The sequence below is a fragment of the Chiloscyllium punctatum genome, chromosome 9 (genome assembly GCF_047496795.1).
Source record: "Chiloscyllium punctatum isolate Juve2018m chromosome 9, sChiPun1.3, whole genome shotgun sequence".
NCBI lineage: Eukaryota > Metazoa > Chordata > Chondrichthyes > Orectolobiformes > Hemiscylliidae > Chiloscyllium > Chiloscyllium punctatum.
In genome coordinates, this window is record NC_092747.1 from 107,015,791 (window position 1) to 107,041,570 (window position 25,780).

Here is a 25,780-nt window from a genome sequence, read left to right on the forward strand (position 1 = left end):
GCACAGCTCCTTTAAATGGCAATGATACAAAATCAGTAAAGAATAGCAAAACAAGTAACAAGTGAAAGGAGAGCATGAAAGTATATTTGCAAGGGTCATCAAAATTGGCACGTTGATTTACAATTATTTTGAAAAGTAAGAGTATTGAGGAACAAGGTAAATCCCTTGAACTGCGATGACAGAGACAGGACAGAATTCTTTTACTAACACCCCTCACCATCCATCTCACATTCTGGAGGGATTAGCAGGCAAGAGTTGCCATAACATTATGTGCAACTGTAAGGAATGTTTGTTGTCCACATACATGTGGAGGAAGTTTTACCAGTAGTGGGGTACCTTTCATGTTACCTACCCACCCTGTTATCCTATCACTGGGCTAATGTTTTGGGGAACAAAAGCTGGAGAAACCCAACAGGCTTGGCAGCATCTGTAAAGAAAAAGTTGAGTTAATGTTTTGGGTCTCCTTTCTCTCCACAGATGCTGCGAGCGCTGCTGAATTTCTCCACCAATTTCTGTTTTTGATTCAGATTCCCAGTATCTGCAGTTCTTTGTTTTTTGCTTAATGTTTGGAGTCATGGTGTCTGTACTGATTGGAATGAAGACCAGTTGAATCTCATTGACTCTGAGATCCTTCATTGTGGTTGTGCCAATCAGGGAGCTGTGGCTGACAGTCATAAACAAGAGAGACTATTGCTGGGACCTCTTTGGGTACAGTAATGTGAGGAAAGGGAAAAAAATAAACAAGAGTGTCAGACAACCTGTTCACTCTAGAAAAAAAAGGGGAAAATAATTAAAGATCAATAAACAGGAGATTCAGAGAGTCTCCTCAGTCTCCTCAGAGCCCATGTACTGTGCACATGTAAATAAAGTATGACTTGGTGATGGGATACTGGCCTCTGTGCAGTTATTTCAGGTTCAAATTCCACCATAACAGATGGGAAATTTGAACTTAATCGGACTTAATTAAAATACAAGGGAAATAGAAGCTGTGCAGCAGCTAAATACAGCACTTGCTGGCTATATTTAGAATATTGCAGGCAGTTCTGGAATCACAGCTTAGGAAGGATATGTTAGCCTAGGTTTATCAGAATGATACCTGGAACCTAAAGGTTGATGATTCAAATTCTGGTTTGGAGTTGCCAGTGTTGGACTGGGGTGTACAAAGTTATAAATCACACAACACCAGGTTATAGGGCTATAACCTGGTGTTGTGTGATTTGCAAATTCAGTTTATATTTGTGGAGTTTAGAAGGTTAAGAAGGGTGTGAAGTTAAATGTTAAATTTGTGTCTAATTTTCAACATGGTAAGGGGAACAGATATGATCATTGAAGAAAAGTTATTTTCACTGTTTGGAATGCCTAAGGGAAGGGTATGAAATCAAAAATATTTTCAGGAGACAAAGTAGGAAATATTTCTGATTGCAAAGAATACTGTAAGTTTGATTCAAAGTTTCAGATTAAATATGGCATATATATATTGACGACACAATTTAAGAATGATGTATTGTCTTGGAAGGAGTGCAACATGGATTTGAAATGAAGTGAAAGTCATAGTTCTGGAGGACTGTTGTCTGCTTTTCTATTGGAGAGAAACAATTGCTGGTGAGTTTAATCTGAGGGTCACTATACACCTAGTCAAGGGATAAATTAAGAAGGAAGGGCATCATAGTGACTTCAGCTGTTAAGGGAAAGTAACTCTGCACTGCTAACCAACACCTCAATCAAATGAACTAACAAAACTCAACTACAAGGATAACTGGAGAGCAAGTACACAAACGGAGATTTCATTCTCTAGCATTTATAAGATTAAGTGTTGATGCTATCACTGTTTCCAAGATAATAAAAGGAACATGTCAAGAGAAATATGTTCTGCTATTTAGGCAAAATACAGTTAGAGGCATAGACCAAAAATTGAGTCAAATCTTTCAGAGGGAATATCTCAATATGCAACGCATGGTGGAGGTTTGGAAGTCTCTTCTGTAAATGGCAAATTATTCTCATGCAATTATTAATTTTAAATCTGAAATTGGTAAATTTTTAATAACCAAAATTTCTAAGAAATATCAGGAAATATCAGATGCATGTGAAGTTAGGTCATAAATCAGACATGATATCTTTGTAGCGGAACAAGCACAAGTGGCAAAATGGGAGTAACTAAATCAATAAGCTTCACACGGATCAGGAGGGAAAAATCACACCCAGAGTGAGACACAGCCAAGCGAATCCAGAACAATCTCCATTATCCGAACATTGGAGATTGGATAGGGTAGGGGGTATTTTGTTCGGATAACGGATAATATTTTTACAGGACCTTGAGATCTTGTTCGGATAATCCGAAATTCGGATAATTGACGTTCAGATAACCAAGGTTGTTCTGTATATAATTCATGGAATTTGGAGGGCAGTGTGGGAATTTGGTGAAAAGAGAAGGGGTGCTTGTTTTTTTTTATATGGCTCACAGCTTGTAAGGTTTTTTTTAACAGGACAAATTGAAGCCTAGGATCAGGGGCCTACCCCCTGTGGCATCAGAGTAAATTATATGTTAATTGTCTGGTGATAGCTACAATTTGACTACCTTTCATAGTTTCCCTTCAGAGTGAGGATAAATAGGAACGTATTTATAGGTTACAAACTAAAAGACCAGCAGGAAATTCTTCAGGCTCAAATTAGGAACTAAGTAAGTACAATAGAGATGCAGGGCAGGGTGATGTGATGCAACTGCATGATGCAGGAGCTGGTCTGTCATGACCGCATCAGTAGCAAGTGCTGATTGTCTGAGGAAATCTGACCCAGAGTTGATGAGCAGGAATCTGACCTTCGAATACTGTGACACATCATATGGGGGAGAGTTACCTGTATGCTGTGTTTCAGGAGGCAGTCACACTCTTTAGATTAACTACCTCGTATTTAGTCAATGGTCAGGAGCAGGAAGGTGTGACTATGAGTGAGGCAGGTTGAGAGATCCTGGAGATGATGCTGAAGGACCCTCAGCCATTGACCTTGTCTGACAGTTTTGAGACTCTTGTTCCTTGTGTGGACAAGACAATGGTTTTTTTTTCAGGATTATAGCAGTGACTAGTGGAGTTCCATAGGTGTCAGTGTTGGGACTACAACTATTCACATTGTACATTAACAATTTGGACAAAGAAACTGACGGCATTGTTGTCAAGTTTTCAGATGACACAAAGATAGCTGGAGGGGCAGGTAATGTTAAGGAGGTAGAAATACAGCAGAAAGACTTGCAAAGTCAGGAGTGGGCAAAGAAGTGACAAATGGAGTATAATGTGGGAGACCTGTGAAGTATTGCTCTATGATGGAAAGAATAGAGCGGCAGACTATTTTCGAAACAAAGAAATGTTTTGGACAACTGAAGAACAAAGGGCCTTGGGAGTTCAAGTTCAGGATTCTCTTCAGGTTAACATGGAGGTTCTGTTATCAGTGAGGAAGGTAAATGCAATTTTAGCATTAATTTAAATAAGGTTAGAATACAAGAGCAGAGATATACTGCTAAGACTGTACAAGGCTCTGGTAAGACTACATTTGGAATATTTTGAACAGATTTGAGCCTTATATCTCGGAAAGAATGTGTAGGCATTAGAGTAGATCCAGAGGAGGTTTATAAGAATGATTCCAGGACTGCAGGGCATGTTTTATGGGGAATGGTTGAGGATTCTGGGTCTTACTCAATGGAGTTAAGAGAAATGAGGGAGGGTATCTCTTTGAAACTTACAGTTTACTGGGAGGAGAAAGTGAGGACTGCCGATGCTGGAGATCAGAATCAAAGAGTATGGTGCTGGAAAAGCACAGCTGGTCAGGCAGCATCTGAGGAGCAGGAGAATCGATGTTGCAGCCATAAGCCCTTCCCATTCCTGATGAAGGACTTATGCTCGAAATATTGATTCTCCCTGCTCCTTGGATGCTGCTGGATGCTCCCAGCACCATACTGTTTGACAGTATACTGGGAAGCCTGGATAGAGTGGATATGGCAAAGATGGGAATCCACTAGTAGGTGAGACTTGGACCCAAGGTCACAGCCTGAGTGAAGGAAAACTCTTCAGAACTGAGATGAGGAGAAACTTCTTCAGCCAGTAGGCAGTGTATCTGTGGAACTCATTGCTACAGAATTCTGTGAAGGCCAAGTCATTGAGTGTATTTAAGACAAAGATAGTTTCTTGATTAGTAAGTGGATCAAGCATGTCAGGAAGAAGAGAGGAGAATGGGATTGAGATACCTATCAGCCATAGTCAAATGGTAGAGCAGACGTGATGGGCCAAATGACCTAATTCTGCTTCTATATCTTACAATTTATTCATGGTCTTAAGGGATGACCTTAATTCTTGGTTCCTACCTTAACAACTGGAATAGTACTTTTTTTAAAAAGTGTATACACATAGATTAAATAGAAAGTTATATTTAAGGTCTATCATATTTTTATGAATACTGAGGTGTTTTATCATGGTGTAATTACAGGTTTAATTCTTTCAATGCACCTAACTGCATCCATGTTGCTCATTAGTACAGAGAAACTCGAACCTGTAAATATGCAATGAGCAAAGTGGATTCGTGTTGCAGGGTCCTTATTTTGATAACCTGGTAATAACAAGTCTTGTACAGATGTTATCAGTGTTGGATTTCCTCCCGGCAATTTACAGTTTGTGTGAAAAGGGAAAGGAGTGTAATGATTGCAGGAAAAGCTTCTGTAAAGCTAATTAAAAACTGACAATTCCGATAGTCGATTGCATGGCACTATTTTTGTAGCACTGATCTGAGTGTAGTTCAGAGAAGTCAACCAATCAGATTTTCTGCTACAGTAAACCATCATAAATTAAGTGGGGGCGGGGTGGGGGGAGGGGGGGGGGGGGGGAAGGGGGAGGGGGGAGTCCAGTTTCATGTGAACATACCACAGAGAATTGCATAACATTTAATAGACCATTTGGGCAAACTAGACTGTGCTCATGTTCACACCCAGGTCTCCTCATCAATGTGATAGTGCTCTGAAGTGCATATAGATAACATATTGATTAATATACTGCTCAATACGTGAATAGGTTAGGATAGATCATCACAGAAAGTGATGCACGTTAATGCGCTTGCGTATTTGGACAGTAGGTAACATTTTTATAAAGAGCTCTCCTGGAAAAATCCTGTTATTCTTCAATAAAGAATCTCTTGTTTAGATTATCAATTATTATGACATTTTATTATTGTCTGAAGAATAAATATAAAAAAAACAGCTCTCTCTCTACTTCATCTCACTCAATCTGCATATCCTTCTTTTTATTGTACTTATCGAGCTTCCCTTATATTTACCATTCACTGAATAAGGACGTTTTCCCTGAAATCTTTGATGGATTTACTTAACTTTGACATGAATTAGGACTAATTCCCTCATTGAACACATGAAGGGGAATTACAGGTCTGTTAATATTTTGAAAATGCTAGCAATGCAGGAATTGTCCCAGGAGCACAAAAGATTATGTAAGTGAATATTTATCAGTCTCTGTACTTCTGGACTTTATGAGACCACTGTTACAAGTCTATACTTCTATTGACCATGCCCAACAGCGCATACTAGAAATTGGGGCATTTGACCATTATTGTGCAAAATCATGTGTTGATGTCTAAATTTCAGATATGCATTGTACTCATCAATGCATTGAGGCTACATTCAGGACTCGTAAACCTGTATTGCACATATGTGGATACAATGGATGCTGAGGAGAGATTTACATTTTGCCTGTTAGAGTAAACATTGAGAAATATTGTTTCACTATCTTAAGAAAGTAGTTATGACTGTGCGTCCAAATGCAAGTAAAATGAAAGTGATGTCAAAATTCTAAAAATGAAGAGACAAACTAAGAATGTTGAACGAATGGGGTATGGTGTTACTTAAAATTGGGCTTTTTGTGTGATTATTTTCTATGATAAGAACTTATGAGTAGGCCTTTTGACCCCTCAAGCTTGTTCTTGTCTCATTCAGTAAGATCATGGCTGATTTGTAATTTATCTCCATTGTCCAAGATTCCCTAAAATCTTCTTCTTCCAGTTCTTTGCTGAAAGATAGGTCTGACCACTGCATCCCAACCTGAATATTAGGTTGGGAATAAAAGGCAGCTCCATGTTTGCTTCAGCTAGATCAAGGATCGATAGCCATGCTGTTAGCACTAATCTAATCCACACTGACAGCACAGTCAACTGAGCCATCTCTCTTCCAGTGAGTTGAATTTGCTCGGGCAATATACTTTCACATGCATGTCACAGCCTGGGATATGGATAGTGAGGGTTGGGGTTCCAAGGTTTTGCAGTCATGTTGTTGACCAGGGATCTCTCCCATTCTTATTGCTTGACACTGGCGTACATCGGAAGGATTTACAAATTGACACGTAATCTACATCTCTGGACCATTCACTTGCTCTCTTAGCGTTTTGCGACTACCTGGGTATTCACAGTATCACTTCCTTGCCTCACCTCACATTTCCTTTTTGTGTATTGCCCCCACCAGATCTTAAAGGCTCACAACACTTCTGTCTACTCTTGCTGCTTAGCAGAGACAAAAAGTCAGGCACTAACCGTTGTGAACAATCGTCAGTCAGGGATGGACAAATTTCTGTACGGCACAGTGCAAAGTCAATCTTTCTTATATATCATGTGCCAGCAATCAACATGACAAACAAGCTGCATATGCATCAACCAAGTGGCCAGGTCTCAATGGCCAAGTTAAAGGGGGCCACTGTCAGTAAGAGGGGCCCAGTATGATTAGTCAAGGATTGTGTCTACTGACAATCCAGGGACTTGGGCAGAGTCAATCCTCCATTGACCACTCAGGGGCTCCATCTCAGGAAGGTCAGGGCTCTGTTCATTACAGTCTGGGAAGTGGTCCATGCTCAGTCCAGTAGGTTCAATGTAAACAGTCAGAGGGTCTGAACAGAGCACGCTCAGAGGGCTGGCCAGTCATCAGTTGAGGTTGTCAGGTGAGATGGCCATGGTTTGTCCTGGATGTCAGTAGAATCAACGTCAAAGTGGAAATGGGGGTGTATCGAGGGGCAGGCAACACTTAACAGTGGAGGTGGCAACCAAGTATACATAGAGGGCAAAAGTGGTGTAGGGAAATACCTTGGTATGGAAGGGGAGAGGCAATGCTTGCACAAGAGGACATGGCATGCTGCAAGAGGGGTGGCATATGCAACCACCACCCTAACTTTGACAGTAGCAGTGTGAATCACGATGGTGGGTGGGACTGAACTGCACACAGGGCTCAGGGGATAAGGATGACAAATATACTCATAACTCCAAATAGTAGATGGGAAAATGTGGGAATCAGTAATGATGGGATGTTGAGGGAGAGCCATGTAGAAAGGAACATAGAGGTTTTGAGAAATGGGGGCAGGATCAGTGGTAGAGGTGTAGGTGTGCTGAACCAAGTTAACCTGGATTTCACAGTGCCCAACACGACCTACATATGGAAAGTGGCAATGACACACGCAGAGTGGGTGGAGTCAGAATTTGTCTTCTTGGACAAAATGTGGACTCAATGTCTGGATGGCATGAGGCCCTTTAAAGGGCAATTGCATCAATCAAGCATTTGCAAAGTAGAGGTTGATGGAATTTGCAAGCATGTCATCGTGTACGTGGAAGGTATGTAGTGCATAACTGTTTGGGTATAAATGATAATCACAAGCAAACATGACCAGGCCATTGGTCCTTGGAGATTGTATCTTCAATCTATCTTGACTATCTTGTCACCTCTGTGAATCTGAAACAGGTGGGTGACCTTGCAGGGAATAAAGCAAGCTCTCCTCGACTGCCCAAAACAACAGAATAAATTCCTCTCAATTTGAATGTTAAATATTATATTAATTGCTTGTATCTGCAACTATATCTCTCTTTATGGATGTGGGCTGGGAGAATAAAACTTTAGCAATCACGCAGCACTTGCAATGTCCTACTATATTTTTGCAACATGACTACTTTCATCAGAATAAGGTTTGATGTCACATTTCCATGTCGAGTCATTCATGGTCTTTCTGAAGGAATGCTCTATATCCTATCATAAGCTGTCATTTAAGTGATATCATTGCTGACTGTTCGCTGTAGCGATTGCAATGAGGTCAGCCAGGTAGACCTCATTGAATCTGAGTTCCCTGTTTAGAGCTGTTTATCTGGTCCAATCAGGGAGCTCTGGCTGACAGATAAGAACAGAAGTGTCAGAGATCCTAGGCAAAAGTGAGGACCGCAGATGCTGGAGATCAGAGTCTAGATTAACATGGTGCCGGAAAGCACAGCAGGTCAGGCAGCATCCAAGGAGCAGGCAAATCGACGTTTCAGGCAAAAGCCCTTCATCAGGAATGCACTTCCAGCGTTTTGCCCGAAACGTCAATTTTTCTGCTCCTCGGATGCTGCCCGACCTGTTGTGCTTTCCAGCACCACTCTAATATAGTGTCAGAGATCCTGTTCATCGTAAGAGCTGGCTTTGGGGGATCTGGATCACTTACAACGTCTCTCCACATGTAAATACAGGGTAACCTGGTGATGAAATACCAGCCTCTGTGGAGTTATTTCACTCATATTACTGAGGACTTCTTCTTTATATTCCCAACACAGGGTTATTGCAAGTGGGACTACTGGATACAGCCTTAGCATGGCTTATCATCATGGTTGTTACAATGCAACTAAGGTGCAGAGAAATAGAAGAGTAATAGATTCATCAGCAAGCTCAGGAACAATAGCAAACTGCATGGCATGCTAGATTATAAACATCCTGAGCAGAGGGATCCACATCATAATGGTGTTGAGTTTATCATTGACTTCAGAAAGAAGGGAGGAGAATACACCCCCATCTACATCAACGGAGCTGAGGTTCAGAGGGTGCAGAGTGTCAAGTTCTTTGGAGCGACGATAACTGACAAGCTGTTCTGGACTTCCCTGGAGATGCGGTGGTCAAAAAGGCACAACAATGTCTCTTCTTCCCCAGGCAGCTCCAGTATTTGGCATGTCCACAATGTCTGTCACCAACTTCTACAGTTACACCCAAGATAGCATACTGTCCAGGTGTATAACGGCCTGTTATGGTAACTGCTCTGCCCAGGATGGTAAGAAACTACAGAAGGTTGTGTGCACAGTCTAGACCATCACAGGAGCCAACCTCCCATCCATGGATTCCATTTACATGACTCATTGCTCAGGTGAATTGAACAGCCTGAATTAAAACTCTCTTCATACAGCCTGTCAGTGCCATCCAATGGTTTAGTGAAGTGAGGTTTCAGTTCACTTTTTTTTAACTAACCCAGTGCAATAGTAAATTGTAAAGTTAGCTTCAGGTTGTGTTTAGAAATCACAATGAATTTAAGAGCCCACAGTTGCTACAGAAAGGCTGCCAACATCATCAAAAACCCATTGCACCCCAGTAATGATCTCAAACACTCTTCTGTCTGGCAGAAGATACAGAAGGATGAACACACATACCAGCAGGTTCAGGAACAGCTTCTTCCCTGCCATTAACAGACTGATGAATGGCCTCTGCAATTTCAAATAATGCTGATCTTGCTAATGTTGATCTTGCCTCGTGCTCTGTGCAATGTAACAGTTTTTATCTGTCTATGTTCTGTAAGTCCTTGCTTACTATGATCTGCCTGTACTGCTCATAAACAAAGCTTTTTACTGTACTTGGGCATGCATGACAATCAATCAATCAAATCAAATCAAATTAAATAATTAGGGAAGTGTACAGATTATCATCTGTGAGCATTATTACCATTTCTTAGAAATTTGGAGCAGCCATAATGTCCATAGCCTTGAGAACACTCACGTTCCTGCTGCATGTGAGGAGCTAGATGCCTTACAAGGATGGTTGCGAGGAAATAAGGTGCTATCCTTTACAACTACGGCTGATAACTTCATTATACAACCCCATGACTGAGACTGAGTGTCAATACAGTTCAGCCCATTCTTCCTCCAGGGTGAGATGATAGGTCTCTTGAAGATGAGGTTCTAAGGCTTTGATTCGTCTGTGGGACCTTAACAGTACAGTGCAGACAGAGTGTGCTGGATATTCATATTGTGCTGTGTTCTGTACAAATAGAGCAGACAATGGGTGATGTAATGGAGCTGAACAATGTGATTGGAAGTACTCTTCTGAGGAGAAAGGTGAGGATAGTGAGCAGAAGGGGAATTTGTTTCTCTATAGAACACAACAGTGTTGGGTGCTACAAGCCAGATGAGACCTAATTGACACCTGGTTCCAGTGAATGAGAGTTGAGTGCAGTGATCGTTCATTGACTGTAAAATTGTTGGTGTTCAACATGCAAGCAGTTTGTTTCTGTTCCAAGAGGCAAATGAAACATCTGTCTTATAGTTTCTGTTTGCTTTTGCTGGTGGTGTATAAAGATTAAAGCGTGGAACCACCTCAATGGCTTTCCCTGTATGAGATGGTCCCACATTGAACAATGATAAGATGCTGGGCTACAATGGGCTTTGGGGAATGGATAGTAGTGACAGGGAGAGAGGGTTGTAAGATGGCATGTAGCTAAAGTCTAATGAGTTGCCTGGCCTGGTGCTTAAAGAGGAATTGGGGTTCGAATGTGTTGTTGACAAGGCAGTGTCAACTGTACCAATTGTGTATCATAAAGGTGTCATTCAGTGAAGGACAACTCCAGACTGCCAATGTTTGACTGACAACATGACTAGGCATCAGAGACAATGCTGGTGCCAGAAATCCCAGCATATTCCAGCAGTGATGAGTACTTCTGCCCTTGGTGAATGGGAGAATCAGACTAATATTGGTCAAAAAGGGTGCCATAGGGGCATAGTATCTAGTTAGTGAGTCAAGTCCTGAGAAAAATTGCAAGGCCTCAAGGACAGCAACCCTCTGTAAAACACAAATAGAAATGACATTTCTGGTAAAATTTATCCCCATTTCTCACTGGTGAAGGATTTGACTGTTGAAGTTGATGATTGGGTACCAATCAACTGGGCTTCTTTGTTCTGGATGGTTCTGAGCTGCTTGAGTGTGATTGGAGCATTCCTCAATATTCAAGCATACACCCGGTTTATGTATTTCCGATGGTGGGCAGGTTTTTTGGAATCAAGAGCCATTAGCCACTTTCTTCTCCTGCTCAACTGCTTGGTAGCAATGTTTTGAATCGTGGTTCAAAATGATACTTATTTTGTGGAGGCAGCATTCCAAATTGCACTGTGCAAACCCCAGATGAACATGTTAATTAAGTCCTCGCTTCTCCCTGACTTGATACTCGGTCATCTAAACTTTGAGAGCCGTGAAAGGTAGAATGTTACCTGGTGACACGTTCAGTATATTTTAAGTCTTTGATTTCAAACGTTTTGTGGTTTGCAATGAGTGGTTGACTTCTATATCAAGGTAGAAAAGTGTGGTTCTGGAAAAGCACAGCTGGTCAGGCAGCATCCGCGAAGCAGGAGATTCAACATTTTGGCCATGAGCCCTATATCAAAGTAGTTGAGCCTGAGTAGTACAGTCTAGTTCTGGAAAAACACAGTGGAAGAACAATTAGTCAACAGCACTGCAGGGCTATTATCACCAGCATGAATGCAGTAATTGACAAATTGGTTTAATGATATTACTGCGAGACACTGAATGGTATCCTACCATGAAACGTTGAAAGGTATAATTTGTATCATCCATATGGCCAAAGCCCTGGATGATGATTTTGTGGATGATAAACCTGAACAGTAGTGCACATATTTTATTTCTGGCTCTTTATACTGCCTTTGTTCTTCCTTCCCTTACTTTATTGTTCTAACCTTGTGCCTGATCTGCATTATTTATACCAGTCAAACTTGCTTAGGTGAATTGAATAGCCTGAATTAAAACTCTCTTTATACAGCCTGTCAGTGCCGTTCAATGGTTCAGTGAAGTGAGGCTTCACGTCACTTTTTTTTACTAACCCAGTGCAACAGTAAATTGTAAAGTTAGCTTTAGATTTGTTTAGAACCTGTGATAAATTGAAGAGCCCACAATTTTAGCATGATAGCTGTCCAGTATAATTGAGTAATTTCCTCTGACCAATGATATAGTAAGTGAACCAAAGAAGTTCAAACCCATTCTATCCTTGAAAAAGTAATATCCAACTCAACTGAATCTAGCTTGGCCACTGCAGGTATTACGTGATTCATAAATAAAGTATATTCATGCAACTCTTATGTGCTGTATACTATTTATGTTTTATATTAAACCGTCTTATTGTGTTAGCTCACTTCAAAGCAAATATCAAAGAAGCAAAGTGTTTGACAAATGAGCTTACTTGTTCATGAAATCTGTTACTATTGCTGAGAGTCTAGAAGATTATTCTCTTTTTTTCCAAATCCCTGTACACCAATCCCTATTTCTCTTTTTTCTTTAATCTTCTCCAGCCTCGCAACCGTCCAAGATCTCCATACTCCTAGCCTCATGGCTATTCCTGATCTCTGTACTCCTAGCCTCATGGCTATTCCTGATCTCTGTACTCCTAGCCTCATGGCTATTCCTAATCTTCTTTGCTCTAACCCGATGTTTTCAGCTGTGACCTTACTCACTGGAATTCCTTCCCTGTACTTTTTCTCTCTGGCCCTACCTGACTGTGACCGAGCTTTTGGTCACCTGCCCCAAAGTACTGAATTTTGTTGAGGTGACAAGAGTCTCTGTTACTGGTGACAATAGACAACCAAGGATGTTCCCCTTGGATCAAGCATTAAGACAACAATTCCTGCCTTCTGAGAGATGCCAGCCAGCCAGACAGAAGATGACTGCTTTCCAGTACTCAGTAATATCTCTGGAGATGTGGTGGTTGCTGATGGTGTGAAACCCACCCCAAGGCTTTAGATCCCAGGGCAGAGTGATGGGGGAAAGAGGGTTTCAGGCTGGGAGTTGCAAGGTTGGGTGGAAGGTTCAGTAGAAAGTCTAGGGCTAGCTCTTGGTGCGTTTCCCCCTTTCTGGTGGAACATCCCTTGATCTGGCATTGACAGCTTTAGTACTAAGGATCCCTCTGGGATTCCGTAGGTAAACACATCAGGGGGTTGGCTTGTTGTAACTCCACAGTTGGTGAATTCCTCACTTGCTGCTTGGTTAATAACTCCTGGAATAAGGATGAGGACTTGAAGAGGGCATTAGTTGCTCACTTAAGGGTCCCAATTGATGATGTGTTGGTTGAACCATCCAGGGGCTTTTTTGCTAAGAATGTAATGGATGCAGAGTTGGTAAGGTACCCACTACCCTCCTACCTGATTAAGTGACCGCCAGAACCATGCTGAGCACATAATATTTCACTTAATGACAAATTTTATTTGATCAAATTCCTGTGAAGGATTTTGGAACATTGTACTATTCTAGGTACTAAATGGGAGTTTTTATTGTGAAAGCCATGAAGAAAGAGGCGAATGTACTAATGACAAGGGTAGATAATGGACCGCCAGTCCACATTAATAGCAGCAATTGAGCAATCAGATGAGGCAAATATTAAAGCAAACTCCAAAGCTATCTGCTACTTCAGAAATACAGAAAGGTCTAACATCACAAAGCTTCCTTTGAGCACTGGATCTTCAAGGGGAAGACAAACTATACTCCCTTTTTGAGTCAGAAGCTGCTGTATTCTGGGTAGTCTTCATGCACTCAAACAGTGAAAAGCTTTGGGATATTTAATGAGCTTTCTGTATGTCAGTAAATGTGTGGGTGAAGTAAGTAAGTGGGATGGTTGGTGTTAGAGTGACAGGGTGGATGCAGTGGTAACTGGAGAGAGTGTCATCAGGTTAGGGTTTTAGGTGGGGGGGGAGTTTCAGGTGATGGAAGACAAGGTTCAGAAGGGAATCAGGGTGGGGAGGAATCATGGGTCACAGGACGTCAAAATAGAGCCACAGAACTTTGGTGTGGGAGGTTAGCTCTGAGTCAGTAGGTTGGTTATGGGAATTAGGATGGGATTGGGGTTTGATCTGACTTGATTTGATTTATTGTTGTCTTGTGTAACACGGTACAGAGAAAAGTGTTGTTTTGCTTACTATACAAGTTGATCGTACTGTACAAAGTGCATCAGGGTGGCAGAACAGAATGCAGAATACAGTATTACAGCAGCAAAGAAGGTGCAGAGAGAAAGATCAACATTAACACTTGACAGGTCCATTCAAAGATCTGACAACAGCAGGGAAGAAGGTGTTCTTGAATCTGTTCATACATGTATGCAAACTTTTATATATTGTGCCTGATGAAGAGTTGGAAGAGGAGGGTTATGTTGGTTCCTTTCCCGACGCAGCAGGAAGTATATATGGAGTCATTGGAAGGGAAGTTGGTTTGTGTGATGGACTGGGGTATATTCACAACTCTCTGTAGTATCTTGTAGTCTTGGGAACAGCAATTGCCATTCCATGCTGTGAGGCATCTAGATAGGATGCTTTCTATTTGCATTCATAAAAGTTAGTAAGAATCATTGTGGACATTCTGAATTTCCTTAACCTCCTGATGAAGTAGAGATGTCATTGTGCATTTCTTGACATGTCCCATTCCTGTGGACATGATGGACCTGGACAGATTATTGGTGATCGTCACTCTCAGGAACGTAATGCCCTTGACCATCTCAACCTCAGCACCACAGATGCAGATGGCGGTGTGCCCTCTATTCCACTTCCTGAAGTCAATGACCAGTTCCTTCATTTTACTGACATTGATGGAGAGATCGTTGTCTTTAAATTGTGCCACTAAGCACTTAAGCTCTCTCCTACATTCTGTCTCATCATTGTTTGAGATCGACCTACAATGAAAGTGTCTTCAGCAAACTTGCAAATGGTGTTGGCATGGAATTTGACCACACAGTCATGTGTGTACTAGAAGTATAGTAGAGGGCAAGGTACGCATTATTGTGGGGCTGGTACTATGGTGTTAGGATGATGGTGGAAGAGGTGTTGCCTATTCTTACTGATTGAGGTCTACTAGTCAGGAACTTGAAGATCTGCTTACAGAGAGAGCAGCCGAGACCTAGATCTTAGAATTTGGTGGTGAGTTTGTTTAAAATTATGATGTTGAAGGTGGAGCTGTAGTCAATATGTAGGAGCCTGACTTAGGTATCTTTGCTATCCAGATGTTCCAGAGATGAGGGGTTGGGCCAGGGAGATGAAGGGCTTTTGCCTGAAACGTCGATTTCGAAGCTACTTGGATGCTGCTTGAACTGCTGTGCTGTTCCAGCACCACTAATCCAGAATCTGGTTTCCAGCATCTGCAGTCATTGTTTTTACCAGGGGGATGGTGTCTGCCATAGATTTGTTGTGCTGGTGGTGAATCGCAAAGGAACAAGGTAATCTGGTAGACTGGGAGTTGTTGTGAGACATGACTGACCTCTCAAAACACTTCATAATGATGGATGTCAGCATTGAGGGACTTCAGATTGAAGAAAAGGAGAGTTTCAAGATATCTGCAAATACCTCTGCCCGCTGGTACGCACAGAATCCATCTGGGCCAGTCGCTTTCCGTGGGTTGTCTGTCAAGATGGCTGGTCCTAAGAAACTTCAGTGACCGAGGGGTCAGGTGCACCTGAGGCTGTTGGGACAGTTGACATCGTTTCACTGATGTTCTGTGAGTACTGAATGCATTGAACTCGTTGTGTAGAGATATATTGTTGTCTGTGATTCTGTTTGACTTTGCTTTGTAGTCTGTTAGACTGTGTAAGACTTGCCACAAGCAACAGGTTCCCGCATGGGTTAGTCTGGGTCGCAAGCTTGGTTTAATATTGTCTTTTGGTGTCTCTGATGGCCTTGTGAAGGTCATACCTGGTATAGATCAGGCTCGCCTGACTTGAATGCCTCAGACCTGGATTTCAATGGTGGTGGTGGGGGGGGGGGGGGGAAATCTCCAGGCTCCTCCAAGGCTTCTGGTTGGGGAACATTTGGATTAATTTCTTCGACATGCAGTCTTTAGCAACAGTGGCATACTCATTGAGGCTGGACGCTGAGTTTTTGAATATGGACCAGTCCACCAACTCTAAGCAATCTTGTAGAAGCCTTTCCGTTGTCTCAGATCTTCTCTGCACTACTTTCTGTACTGGGTTGAGTTGAAGCGAGGTTGAGGAGAAAGTCAGGGGAACAGCAAGTTGCATGCTACCCTGGAATTAGACTTGAATTTTCCTTCATATCATTTCTGCGTAACTATCCGGGTAAGTTAATTAGCACTGCTCAAGGTCTCAAACTCTAATTCAGATTCAGAGACTTTTTGGGAGCAGGAGAATTGCACATCATAATTCAAAGACCCTGGTAAACTTCCGTGAAGTCAGTGTGTCAGGTTTTCCGAATGACCCAACAAGTATCTCTCATCCAGTTTCCAATTCAGGGTTTCTGGATGCTTTTGTGGACATTTCCCCCCTCAGGTAAAACTGAATGTCATTTAAGCTGGTCATTCACATTCCAAAATGCAAATAGCACACAGGGAAGTTTGATCCTATCCCTAAAAAGTGAGGGGAAATGGCAGGGAATAGGGCAGTGCAGTAGATGTTGGGAGGGCTGATGCATCAAGGAATTGGAGGCAACATGATGTGCTTCCACTCATTTAGATCTGCATTGTCAGCTCAAGAACAGTAGATATTTCATAATTAGTGAGACCATACCATTTTTAGGTTCTTCACATAATGATCAATTAAGACTGGCTGATTAAGAATATCCAAGGCTGTAACAGACCAATTTTTAATCAGTAAAGGCATCATGGATTATAGGGAAATGATAAGAAGATGATTGCCGTATCTATATAGTCATAGAGTCATAGAGATGTACAGCACAGAAATAGACCCTTCAGTCCAACTCGTCCATTCTGAACAGATATCCTAACCAAATCTAATCCCATTTGCCGGCACTTGGCCCATATCCCTCTAAACCCTTCCTATTCATTTACCCATCCAGCTGCCTTTTAAATATTGCAATTGTACTAGCTTTCACCACTACCTCTAGCAGCTCATTCCATACATGCACCTCAGTGTGAAAAAGCTGCACCTTTGGTCCCTTTTATATCTTTCCCCTCTCATCCTAAACCTATTCCCTCCAGTTCTGGACTCCCCCGCTCCAGGAGAAATGCTTTGTCTATTTATCCTATCCATGCCCCTCACGATTTTATAAACCTCTATAAGGTCACCCCTCAGACTCCCACACTCCAGGGAAAACAGCCCCAGCCTATTCAACCTCTTGCTATAGCTCAAATTCTCTAAACCTGGCAACATCCTTGTAAATCTTTTCTGAACTCTTTCAATTTTCGCAACATCTTTCCAATAAGAAGGAGACCAGAATTGCATGCAATATTCCAAAAGTGGCTGAACCAATGTCTTGTACAGCTGCAACATATCCTCCCAACTCCTATACTAAATCTTCTGACAAATAAATAAAGCATACCAAACAACTTCTTCACTATGCTATTTACCTGCGATTCTACTTTTAAGGAGCTATGAACCTGTACTCCAAGGTCTCTGTTCAGCAACACTCTCCAAGACATTACCATTAAGTGTTTAAGTACTGCTCTGAATTGCTTTTCCAAAATGCAGCACTTCACATTTATCTAAATCTTATTACAATAGGAGAGCAAATTCCTTGGTTGAAAGACCAATTTCTGGTCCTTTGTCTTATTTATTTTTGATCTTATTTTTTATCATAAATAGCATTGCATGATCTGTTATACTGGCCAGTTTCAGAGATGGATGAGTTCAGATTATGTTGAATTAAAATGGGATGGATTGACTAATACGACCTTGTTAGCAACGTTAAGCTCCATTTGTGTCACAGAATAACAGATTGGTCACAATATGGAAGGAATTCATTCAGCCCACTGGGTCCAAGCTGGCAGCTTGAAAGTGCAACCTAATTTGTAAAGTTCTCAGGCCCTCTCCCAAAAGCAATGCACACTTTTCTTTTTCAGATAATAGTACAACTCTCTCAACTGAACCTGGCTCCACTACACTGTCAGGCACTGCCTACCAGAGCACAACAACTTGCCCTATGAAAGATTTGTAATCATGTCTCCATTTTTCCATTTTCTTACATCTGTGCCCCCTTATTCTCCATCCTTACACTTGCAGGGATTTCACCCACTCCAGCTACCTACTCTAACCCGGCCACTTCCATGATTTTTAAAAAATTCATTCACAGGATGAGGGCACCGCTGACTAGGCCAGCATTTATCCCCCAGAGGGCACTTAAGAGTCATCTATATTTCTTTGGTTCAGGAGTCACATATAAGCCAGACAAGGTAAGAGTGGTAGTTTCCTTCATATTAATGAAGCAAATGAGTTTTTCCTGACAATCGATAATGGTTGCATGGTCAACATTTGACTCTTCATTCCAGATTTTTATTGAATTCACATTTTTCCATCTGCCTTGGGCAGGATTCAGACCCATGTCACCAGAATATTTCATGGGTCTCTGGACTAAGAGCCCAATGATAATACCACAAAGCCATCATCTCTCCACAGATTTTGGATACGTTATCAAATCTCCTCAAGCTACTCTTCTCCAGGAAAATAATTCCAACCTCTCCGATCTATTCACGTCACTGAAAGTTCCTAATTCCTGGGACCATTCATATAAATATTTCCTGCACTCTGTCAGAAATCCAACATTAAATTGATATAAGTTTATAAATCTGAGTAATTTGACTGATGAGAATCATTACTACATGGTGTAGTTGAAGAGAAAAGAACTGCATTGAAATCAAAGTGAGACAAATATAAGAGGGTGAAGGGTTTAGAAGGATATGTTGATTTGGTAAGATACATTAAGATGGGAGGAGGTTTGTATGGAATATAGAAATTGAGCCAATGTCTTACTTCTGTGCTGTAAAATCAGTGTGGATCTATTGCCCATTCACCCTTAATAGTTATTGAAGCAGCTTTAAAATTGCTTTGTTATCAACTCTCCTCTTGAAATTTCCAGAGACATTTGAGGCTGGCATTAATTCATCTGGTATAAGCAGCTGAAGTAACATTTTGTTTCACAGTGACAGTAAGAGTGTTATTTATTCCATGTACCGACTAGGTTATAAAGAGAAATAACACTCTCTGAAGTGGGTGAACAAGATAAGGTTACCAAAAAGGATCAAGCTATAGTAAGCACTTCAGTTACAATGTGAATATTCCTGGTTATGACTTTATTATTTTGTTACAAGATACAGCAGTGTAATTTGACAACTACATCACGATATTACTTTTTTCTATCAGTACATTAAACTGTCAAAGCAAACACGATTTACCTTATTCACGATAAATGTCATCATTAATAACATCAAAGTGAATGTCCAAATTAGTAATTAAATTTACAAGAACTAATATGAAAAACTTGTTTTAAGGATCATCAGCATTCCTTATCAGTGTTTTATGGTCTTATGTAGCTATAATGAATGTTTTGACATGTTTTATGATAGAATAAGGGATAGAGAGCTGATTAAGGCATGAGGTGAATATAAGCTCATCAGTTATCCCCCTGAGTCTAGCAATAAACATGATGGAATTTCTCAGGAGTTGCTGCCAAATGGAGATAAAGGAAATTTGTAAGTAATGCAGGAAATACACAGCAGATGTGTCAGTTTCTTGACAGGAAATGTAACACCATCAACCAATGAACCCTTTGGTTAAAAACTGAAAGATTGTGGTTTCCTTGTGAACAATCTTTCAGACAATTAAGTCGCTTTGCTGGATTAATCTATTAGACTTTGCTTTTATAAGCATAAGTTGTGCTGTTGAGTGTCTTGTTATATAAAAGCTTAAATCGCTCCTCATTTTCTTCTCAGCAGTTTGGCTGGAACTTTGGCTAATACTGAACCTGCCAGGTGTATAATAAAACATATAGATTCTGTACTTCAGTGCCTCAGTGCTTTCTAATTCACTTAGCAAATTTCTTGATTTCAGGAGCTTTGTTTTAATAATTGTGAAGGACAGAAAATGTAAGTTTAGTTTTCTCCAAGACTGTCATTTCAGAGACTTTAATACTTCAATTTTAATTCCTCACACCTCTGTGCCTTAATGGGAATTAGACTAAGAGTGTGTGTGTTAAAAATACTCTGTTGCAAGATGAATCTGCATGTCTGTGTGTGCGTGTGTTATAATTACTCCCTGTTGTAAGATGGATCTGTGTGTTCCAATTACTCCCTGTTGTAAGATGCATCTGTGTGGGTGTGTGTGTGTAAGTGTGCATGTGTGTGTGTATGTGTGTGTTACAATTGCTCCCTATTGTAAGATATTGTGTGTACGCGTGCATAAGCGTATGTGTATGTGTGTGTATGGGTGTGTAGGTGGCTGTGGGTGTGGGTGTTCTAAGATGAATCTTTATTGGTAGAATCTACAAGGTCTGTTTGGTCTGATATGATAAGGAAAAAGCCATCTAGCAGATTACCGAAAGAACAATTTTGTCTTGAACAAACCACGGTTTACTGTGTGAAAGAAACTATGCACATTTACATTAACAACTTAGCCAACATTACAGAGACAATGAAAAAGACCCACAAGATTAGTCTTACTCCTTTGAGATCACATACGTACTCTAACCATGGCAATCAGCAAAGTGAGTTGTGCTTAGAGCACCTCAGTTTTAATAATTTCATATCCTTGCATTTCTACAATTTCCTCTGTCCATTACTATTCTCTGACTGATTGAGACCTGCCAATGGAAGCAGGCACAGGGAACACTTGCAATAAAGTAACTGAATCTTTGGACTGTGCAGATTGGGTCCAATGCTATCACTGGTATCAATTTTGGTTAGAGGCTGTGTTCAGGGTTGGGGACGGAATTTGGGAAATGATAGAAAGAGGGAGGACAGTATCCTGCATCTTGTAACTTTATTTTAGATTATGTGGAGAAATAGATATGGCTCTCAGGTCTCAGATGAAAGCCGAGGACCTCCTTTAGGGTGTTGATCTTGACTCAATTTTACCTCAATTTTAAGCACTCTCACTTCTGAATAGAAAGGGTCTGGGTGCAAGTTCTACTCTCAGGGGGAGCACTTCAGAGCCAGAGGCTCCATGCTCCAGGAGGGATCTTTGACAGGAAAACATGCATCAAAAATGCAAATACTCCAGCCAGAGGGTATTTCCTTTCAATTAGAGGGACCTGCCTCTGGTTCCTTCATATAAATGAAATAATTATTATCCATTTGTGTGTACTTCTGTTCTATATTATCTGACCTTACTCAGCAGTGCTCATCTCTCTCTCAGTGGAGATTTCACATCTCCAGAGTTGCCTTGTGATTGGGTTGATAACTTTGGGAGTTCAGTAAAATGGCAATCTCAGAGATAGCCATTTAGGAGACCGTTACTGGGAAATTAAATAATAACCAATTGATCTCAGCCTGAGCTGGTGAAGTAATTGAGACAATAAGCTGCATCTGAACTGCCAGCACAGGATTACAGACCAAAGTGTCTCACTGCCTTTCTCAACTGAAGCTGAACAAATCACATTACCTTTGCAGGAAAGCTGTACAGTGCTTGAAATGTCTATTTTGAGAATATAACATTCTTATATCATTTTTGTGTGAAAGTTCTGCTGTCTTTAACTTTGGCTCTCATCAGATATTGATCCAAGACTCTGACATAACTTATTAAACATATAATGCCAAGCTTGTGAACTCGTATAACGTTGTCAGATTGAACATAACAAAGTACCGTGCAAATAAATTATTCATATTGCAATTAGAGCTGCATTATACCTTATTGCAGCTTGTTGGTGTCTTGCTTTTTGCTACATGTGAAAGAGGTTTGTTTCACTGTACTTCAAGGGAAGGCAAGACAAGTTGCTTTTAGGCAGGTTCGACATGCTTTGAATTGAAATGGAAAAGAACCCAACCTCTTTGGTCCACACTATTAGAATTCAAAGTTATCTGTATTGAGGTGTCTCAGTTATTTCATAAATTCAAATGTGTTGAAGTCATAGAGATTTCTTTTACCCAGTGAGTTGTCATTTGAAATGCACTATCTAGAATGATTTTGTCGACAAATTCAGGAATTACATTTTTTTATTCACTCATGGGATGTGGTCGATGCTGACTGGCCAGCATTTATTGCCCATCCCTCATTGTCCTTGAGAAGGTAGTGGTGTGCTGCTTCCTTGAACTCCTGCAATCCATCTGGAATAATGCCATTAGGGAGGGAATTCCAGGAGTTTGATCCAGTAACATTTCCAAGTCAAGATGTTGAATAGGTTGGAGGGGAACTTGCAGATGGTGTGCCTACATGTGTGCTGAGCTTTATTTTCTCAGTGGAAGTAACTATGGGTTTGCAAGGTGTGAAGCTCCCTCAGTGAAATTCTGCAATGCATCTTGTAGACACTGCACACTGTTGCCACAGAGCATCAGTGATGAACTGACTGAATGTGGATGTGGTGCTAATGAAATGGGCTGCTTTCTCCTGGATCATGTCAATCTTCTTGAGTGATGTTGATATTGCAGTCACCCAGACAAGTGAGCAGTATTCCTTCACACTCCTTTCTTATGTTTGCAGATAGTTGATAGGTTGTGGGGAGTCAAGAGTAGAGTAACTCGTTTTATGGTTCCTGGACATTGATCTGCTCCAGTAGCTCCAGGATTTATATGGTTAGTCCAGTTCAGTTTCTGGTCAATGGTAAACCCCAGAATATTGATAGTGAAGGATCCAGTAATAGTCATGCTACTGAAGTCAAGGCACAATTGTTGAATTCTCCTTTTTTGTTAGAAATGGTCATTGCCTGGTATTTGTGTGGTGCAAATGTTACTTGCCACTTGTCAGTCCAAATCGAGATATTGTTCAGGTGTTGCTGAATTGGATATCCACTTGAAAAAGAAACTTTTGCAATGGCAAGAGGATAGTTGGTGAAACTATTTGGAAAGCCTTTTCAAAGAGGCTAGCACTGGAATGAGGACAGAATGGCCTCCATGTGCTGCTATGATGCTTTCGAGTGGTTTATTTATTCTGTTATTACAAAAAGGTATATCGAGATCCACAAAACCAAATGAGGTTTGATTTGGAAAACCTAACAAAAACTTTGCACAGCACCTTCGCTTGAACCCATCCATATCAAAAATAATAAATATAAGTGGCCAGAGAGGGCTGCTTCTGGATTTTAAACACGTATGGTAATCAGTGTGCAAAAACCACACAGGTAAAAATGCATCTTCCCCCAATGAAAGGACGACATCATAACATATTTGTAATCCAATATTCCAGCTATTAAATGAGCTAATGTCCAGGCATTGAAATAAATCTTGCTGAGCAGCTTATTTAATAATAATAATAATTCACTACAGTTAATTAGAATTTATTTATTCCACAATGGATTAACATTTTTAATTTTACTGCACTAATTTACTGTGTTTAATTTCTCCAGAGTGAACTAAGCATTTAGATTTTCACTGGAGTGTATTACCAGTTCAGTTTCATTAAGGCAAATTGAGAATTCCTAATACCATCAAAGTACATTTCTGTTACTTCAGCTGAGAACCTCCACACGACTGGAATGTGCCAGCACTTGTACAGTGTTATAAACGATCACACGAAGGAGGCCTGCTTCCATTCACACTTTAGATCTGTGCCATCCTAGAGTCACAGTATCCTTTTGATGTCCCCCTTCACAACAATGTGATTTTTATATTCTCTTGCCTTTTATTTACTTTTGCATCCTACCTTAAGACACTCATAATATTTGCCTCTTAAAGACATCAACTTGGTCCTAATATTCTCTTCTATGGCCTGGTGTTAGATTTTGTTTGATAATGCTCCTAATTGCCTTGGGGTGCATTATATAAAGGAGGAGAAAGTGAGGATTGCAAATGCTGGAGATCAGAGCTGAAAAATGTGTTGCTGGAAAAGTGCAGCAGTTCAGGCAGCATCCAAGAAACAGGAGAATCGACGTTTCGGGCATAAGCCCTTCTTCAGGAATGAGCAGGGTGTGCCAAGCTTTCTCCTGGATCATGTCAATCTTCTTGAGTGATGTTGGTATTGCAGTCACCCAGACAAGTGAGCAGTATTCCTTCACACTCCTTTCTTATGTTTGCAGATAGTTGACAGGTTGTGGGGAGTCAGGAGTAGAGTAACTCGATAAAAGGTAGGGGGGAGGGACTTGGGGGAAGGGCGTTGGAAATGCGATAGGTGAAAGGAGGTTAAGGTGAGGGTGATAGGCCGGAGAGGGGGTGGGGACGGAGAGATCAGAAGGAAGATTGCAGGTCAAGAAGGCGGTGCTGAGTCTGAGCATTGGGACTGAGATACGATGGGGGAAGGGGAAATGAGAAAGCTGGAGAAGTCTGCATTCATCCCTTGTGGTTGGAGGGTTCCTAGACGGAAGATGAGGCACTTTCCTCCAGGCGTCGTGTTGCCATGGTCTGGCGATGGAGGAGGCCAAGGACCTGCATGTCCTTGGCGGAGTGGGAGGGGGAGTTAAAGTGTTCAGCCACAGGGCAGTTGGGTTGGTTGGTGTGAGTGTCCCAGAGGTGTTCCCTGAAACGTTCCGCAAGTAGGCGGCCTGTCTCCCCAATGTATAGGAGGCCACATCAGGAGCAGAGGATGTAGTAAATGATGTGTGTGGAGGTGCAGGTGAATTTGTGATAGATATGGAAGGATCCACTGGGGCCTTGGAGGGAGGTGAGGGGGGAGGTGTGGGCGCAAGTTTTGCATTTCTTGCGGTTGCAGGGGAAGGTGATGGGAGTGAAAGGTGGGTTGGTGGGGGGTGTGGACCTGACGAGGGAGTCGTGGAGGGAGTGGTCTTTCTGGAACGCTGATAGGGGAGGGGAGGAAAATATATCCAAGATGGTGGGGTCTGTTTGGAGGTGGCAGAAATGACGAAGGATGATACGATGTATCTGGAGGTTGGTGGGGTGGTAGGTGAGGAATAGTGGGGTTCTGTCCTGGTGGCGATTGGAGGGGAGGGGTTCAAGGGCAGAGGAGCGGGAAGTGGAGGAGATGCGGTGGAGAACATCGTCAACCACGTCTGAGGGGAAATTGCGGTCTTTGAAGAAGGAGGCCATCAGGGATGTTCGGTATTGGAATTGGTCCTCCTGGGAGCAGATGCGATGGAGGCGAAGGAATTGGGAATATGGGATGGCGTTTTTACAGGGGGCGGGGTGGGAGGAGGTGTAATCTAGGTAGCTGTGGGAGTCGGTCGGTTTATAGTGAATGTCCGTGTTGAGTTGGTCGCCCGAGATAGAAATGGAGAGGTCTAGGGAGGGGAAGAAGGAGTCTGAGACGGTCCAGGTAAATTTGAGGTCGGGGTGGAAGGTGTTAGTAAAGTGGATGAACTGTTCAACTTCTTCGTGGGAACACGAGGTGGCGCCGATACAGTCATCAATGTAGCGCAGGAAAAGGTGGGGGGTGGTGCCAGTGTAGCTGCATGACCTCTCCGCCTGCCACCCCAGCCTATCACCCTCACCTTAACCTCCTTCCACCTATCGCATTCCCAACACCCCTCCCCCAAGTCCCTCCTCCCTACCTTTTATCTTAGCCTGCTTGGCACACCCTGCTCATTCCTGAAGAAGGGCTTATGCCCGAAACATCGATTCTCCTGCTCCTTGGATGCTGCCTGATCTACTGCACTTTTCCAGCAACACATTTTTCAGTGCATTATATAAATGCAAGTTAACGTTTTCAGTGACTATATTTGCCATCCAATTTTTTCCGTATGTCAGGATAAGTTTTACAATCCAGTATTCATCAATCAGCTTACTCAGTTGATGGAATGGGCTCAATAAGGAATTGGTCACAATGGCTCCTTAATTTTTAAAATTTCATCATAGCAAAATTGTTTGTTTGTTTTCCAATCTGTCTTCCTGTTTATCTAAGTTTGCACCGGAATAATAACCTTCATATTC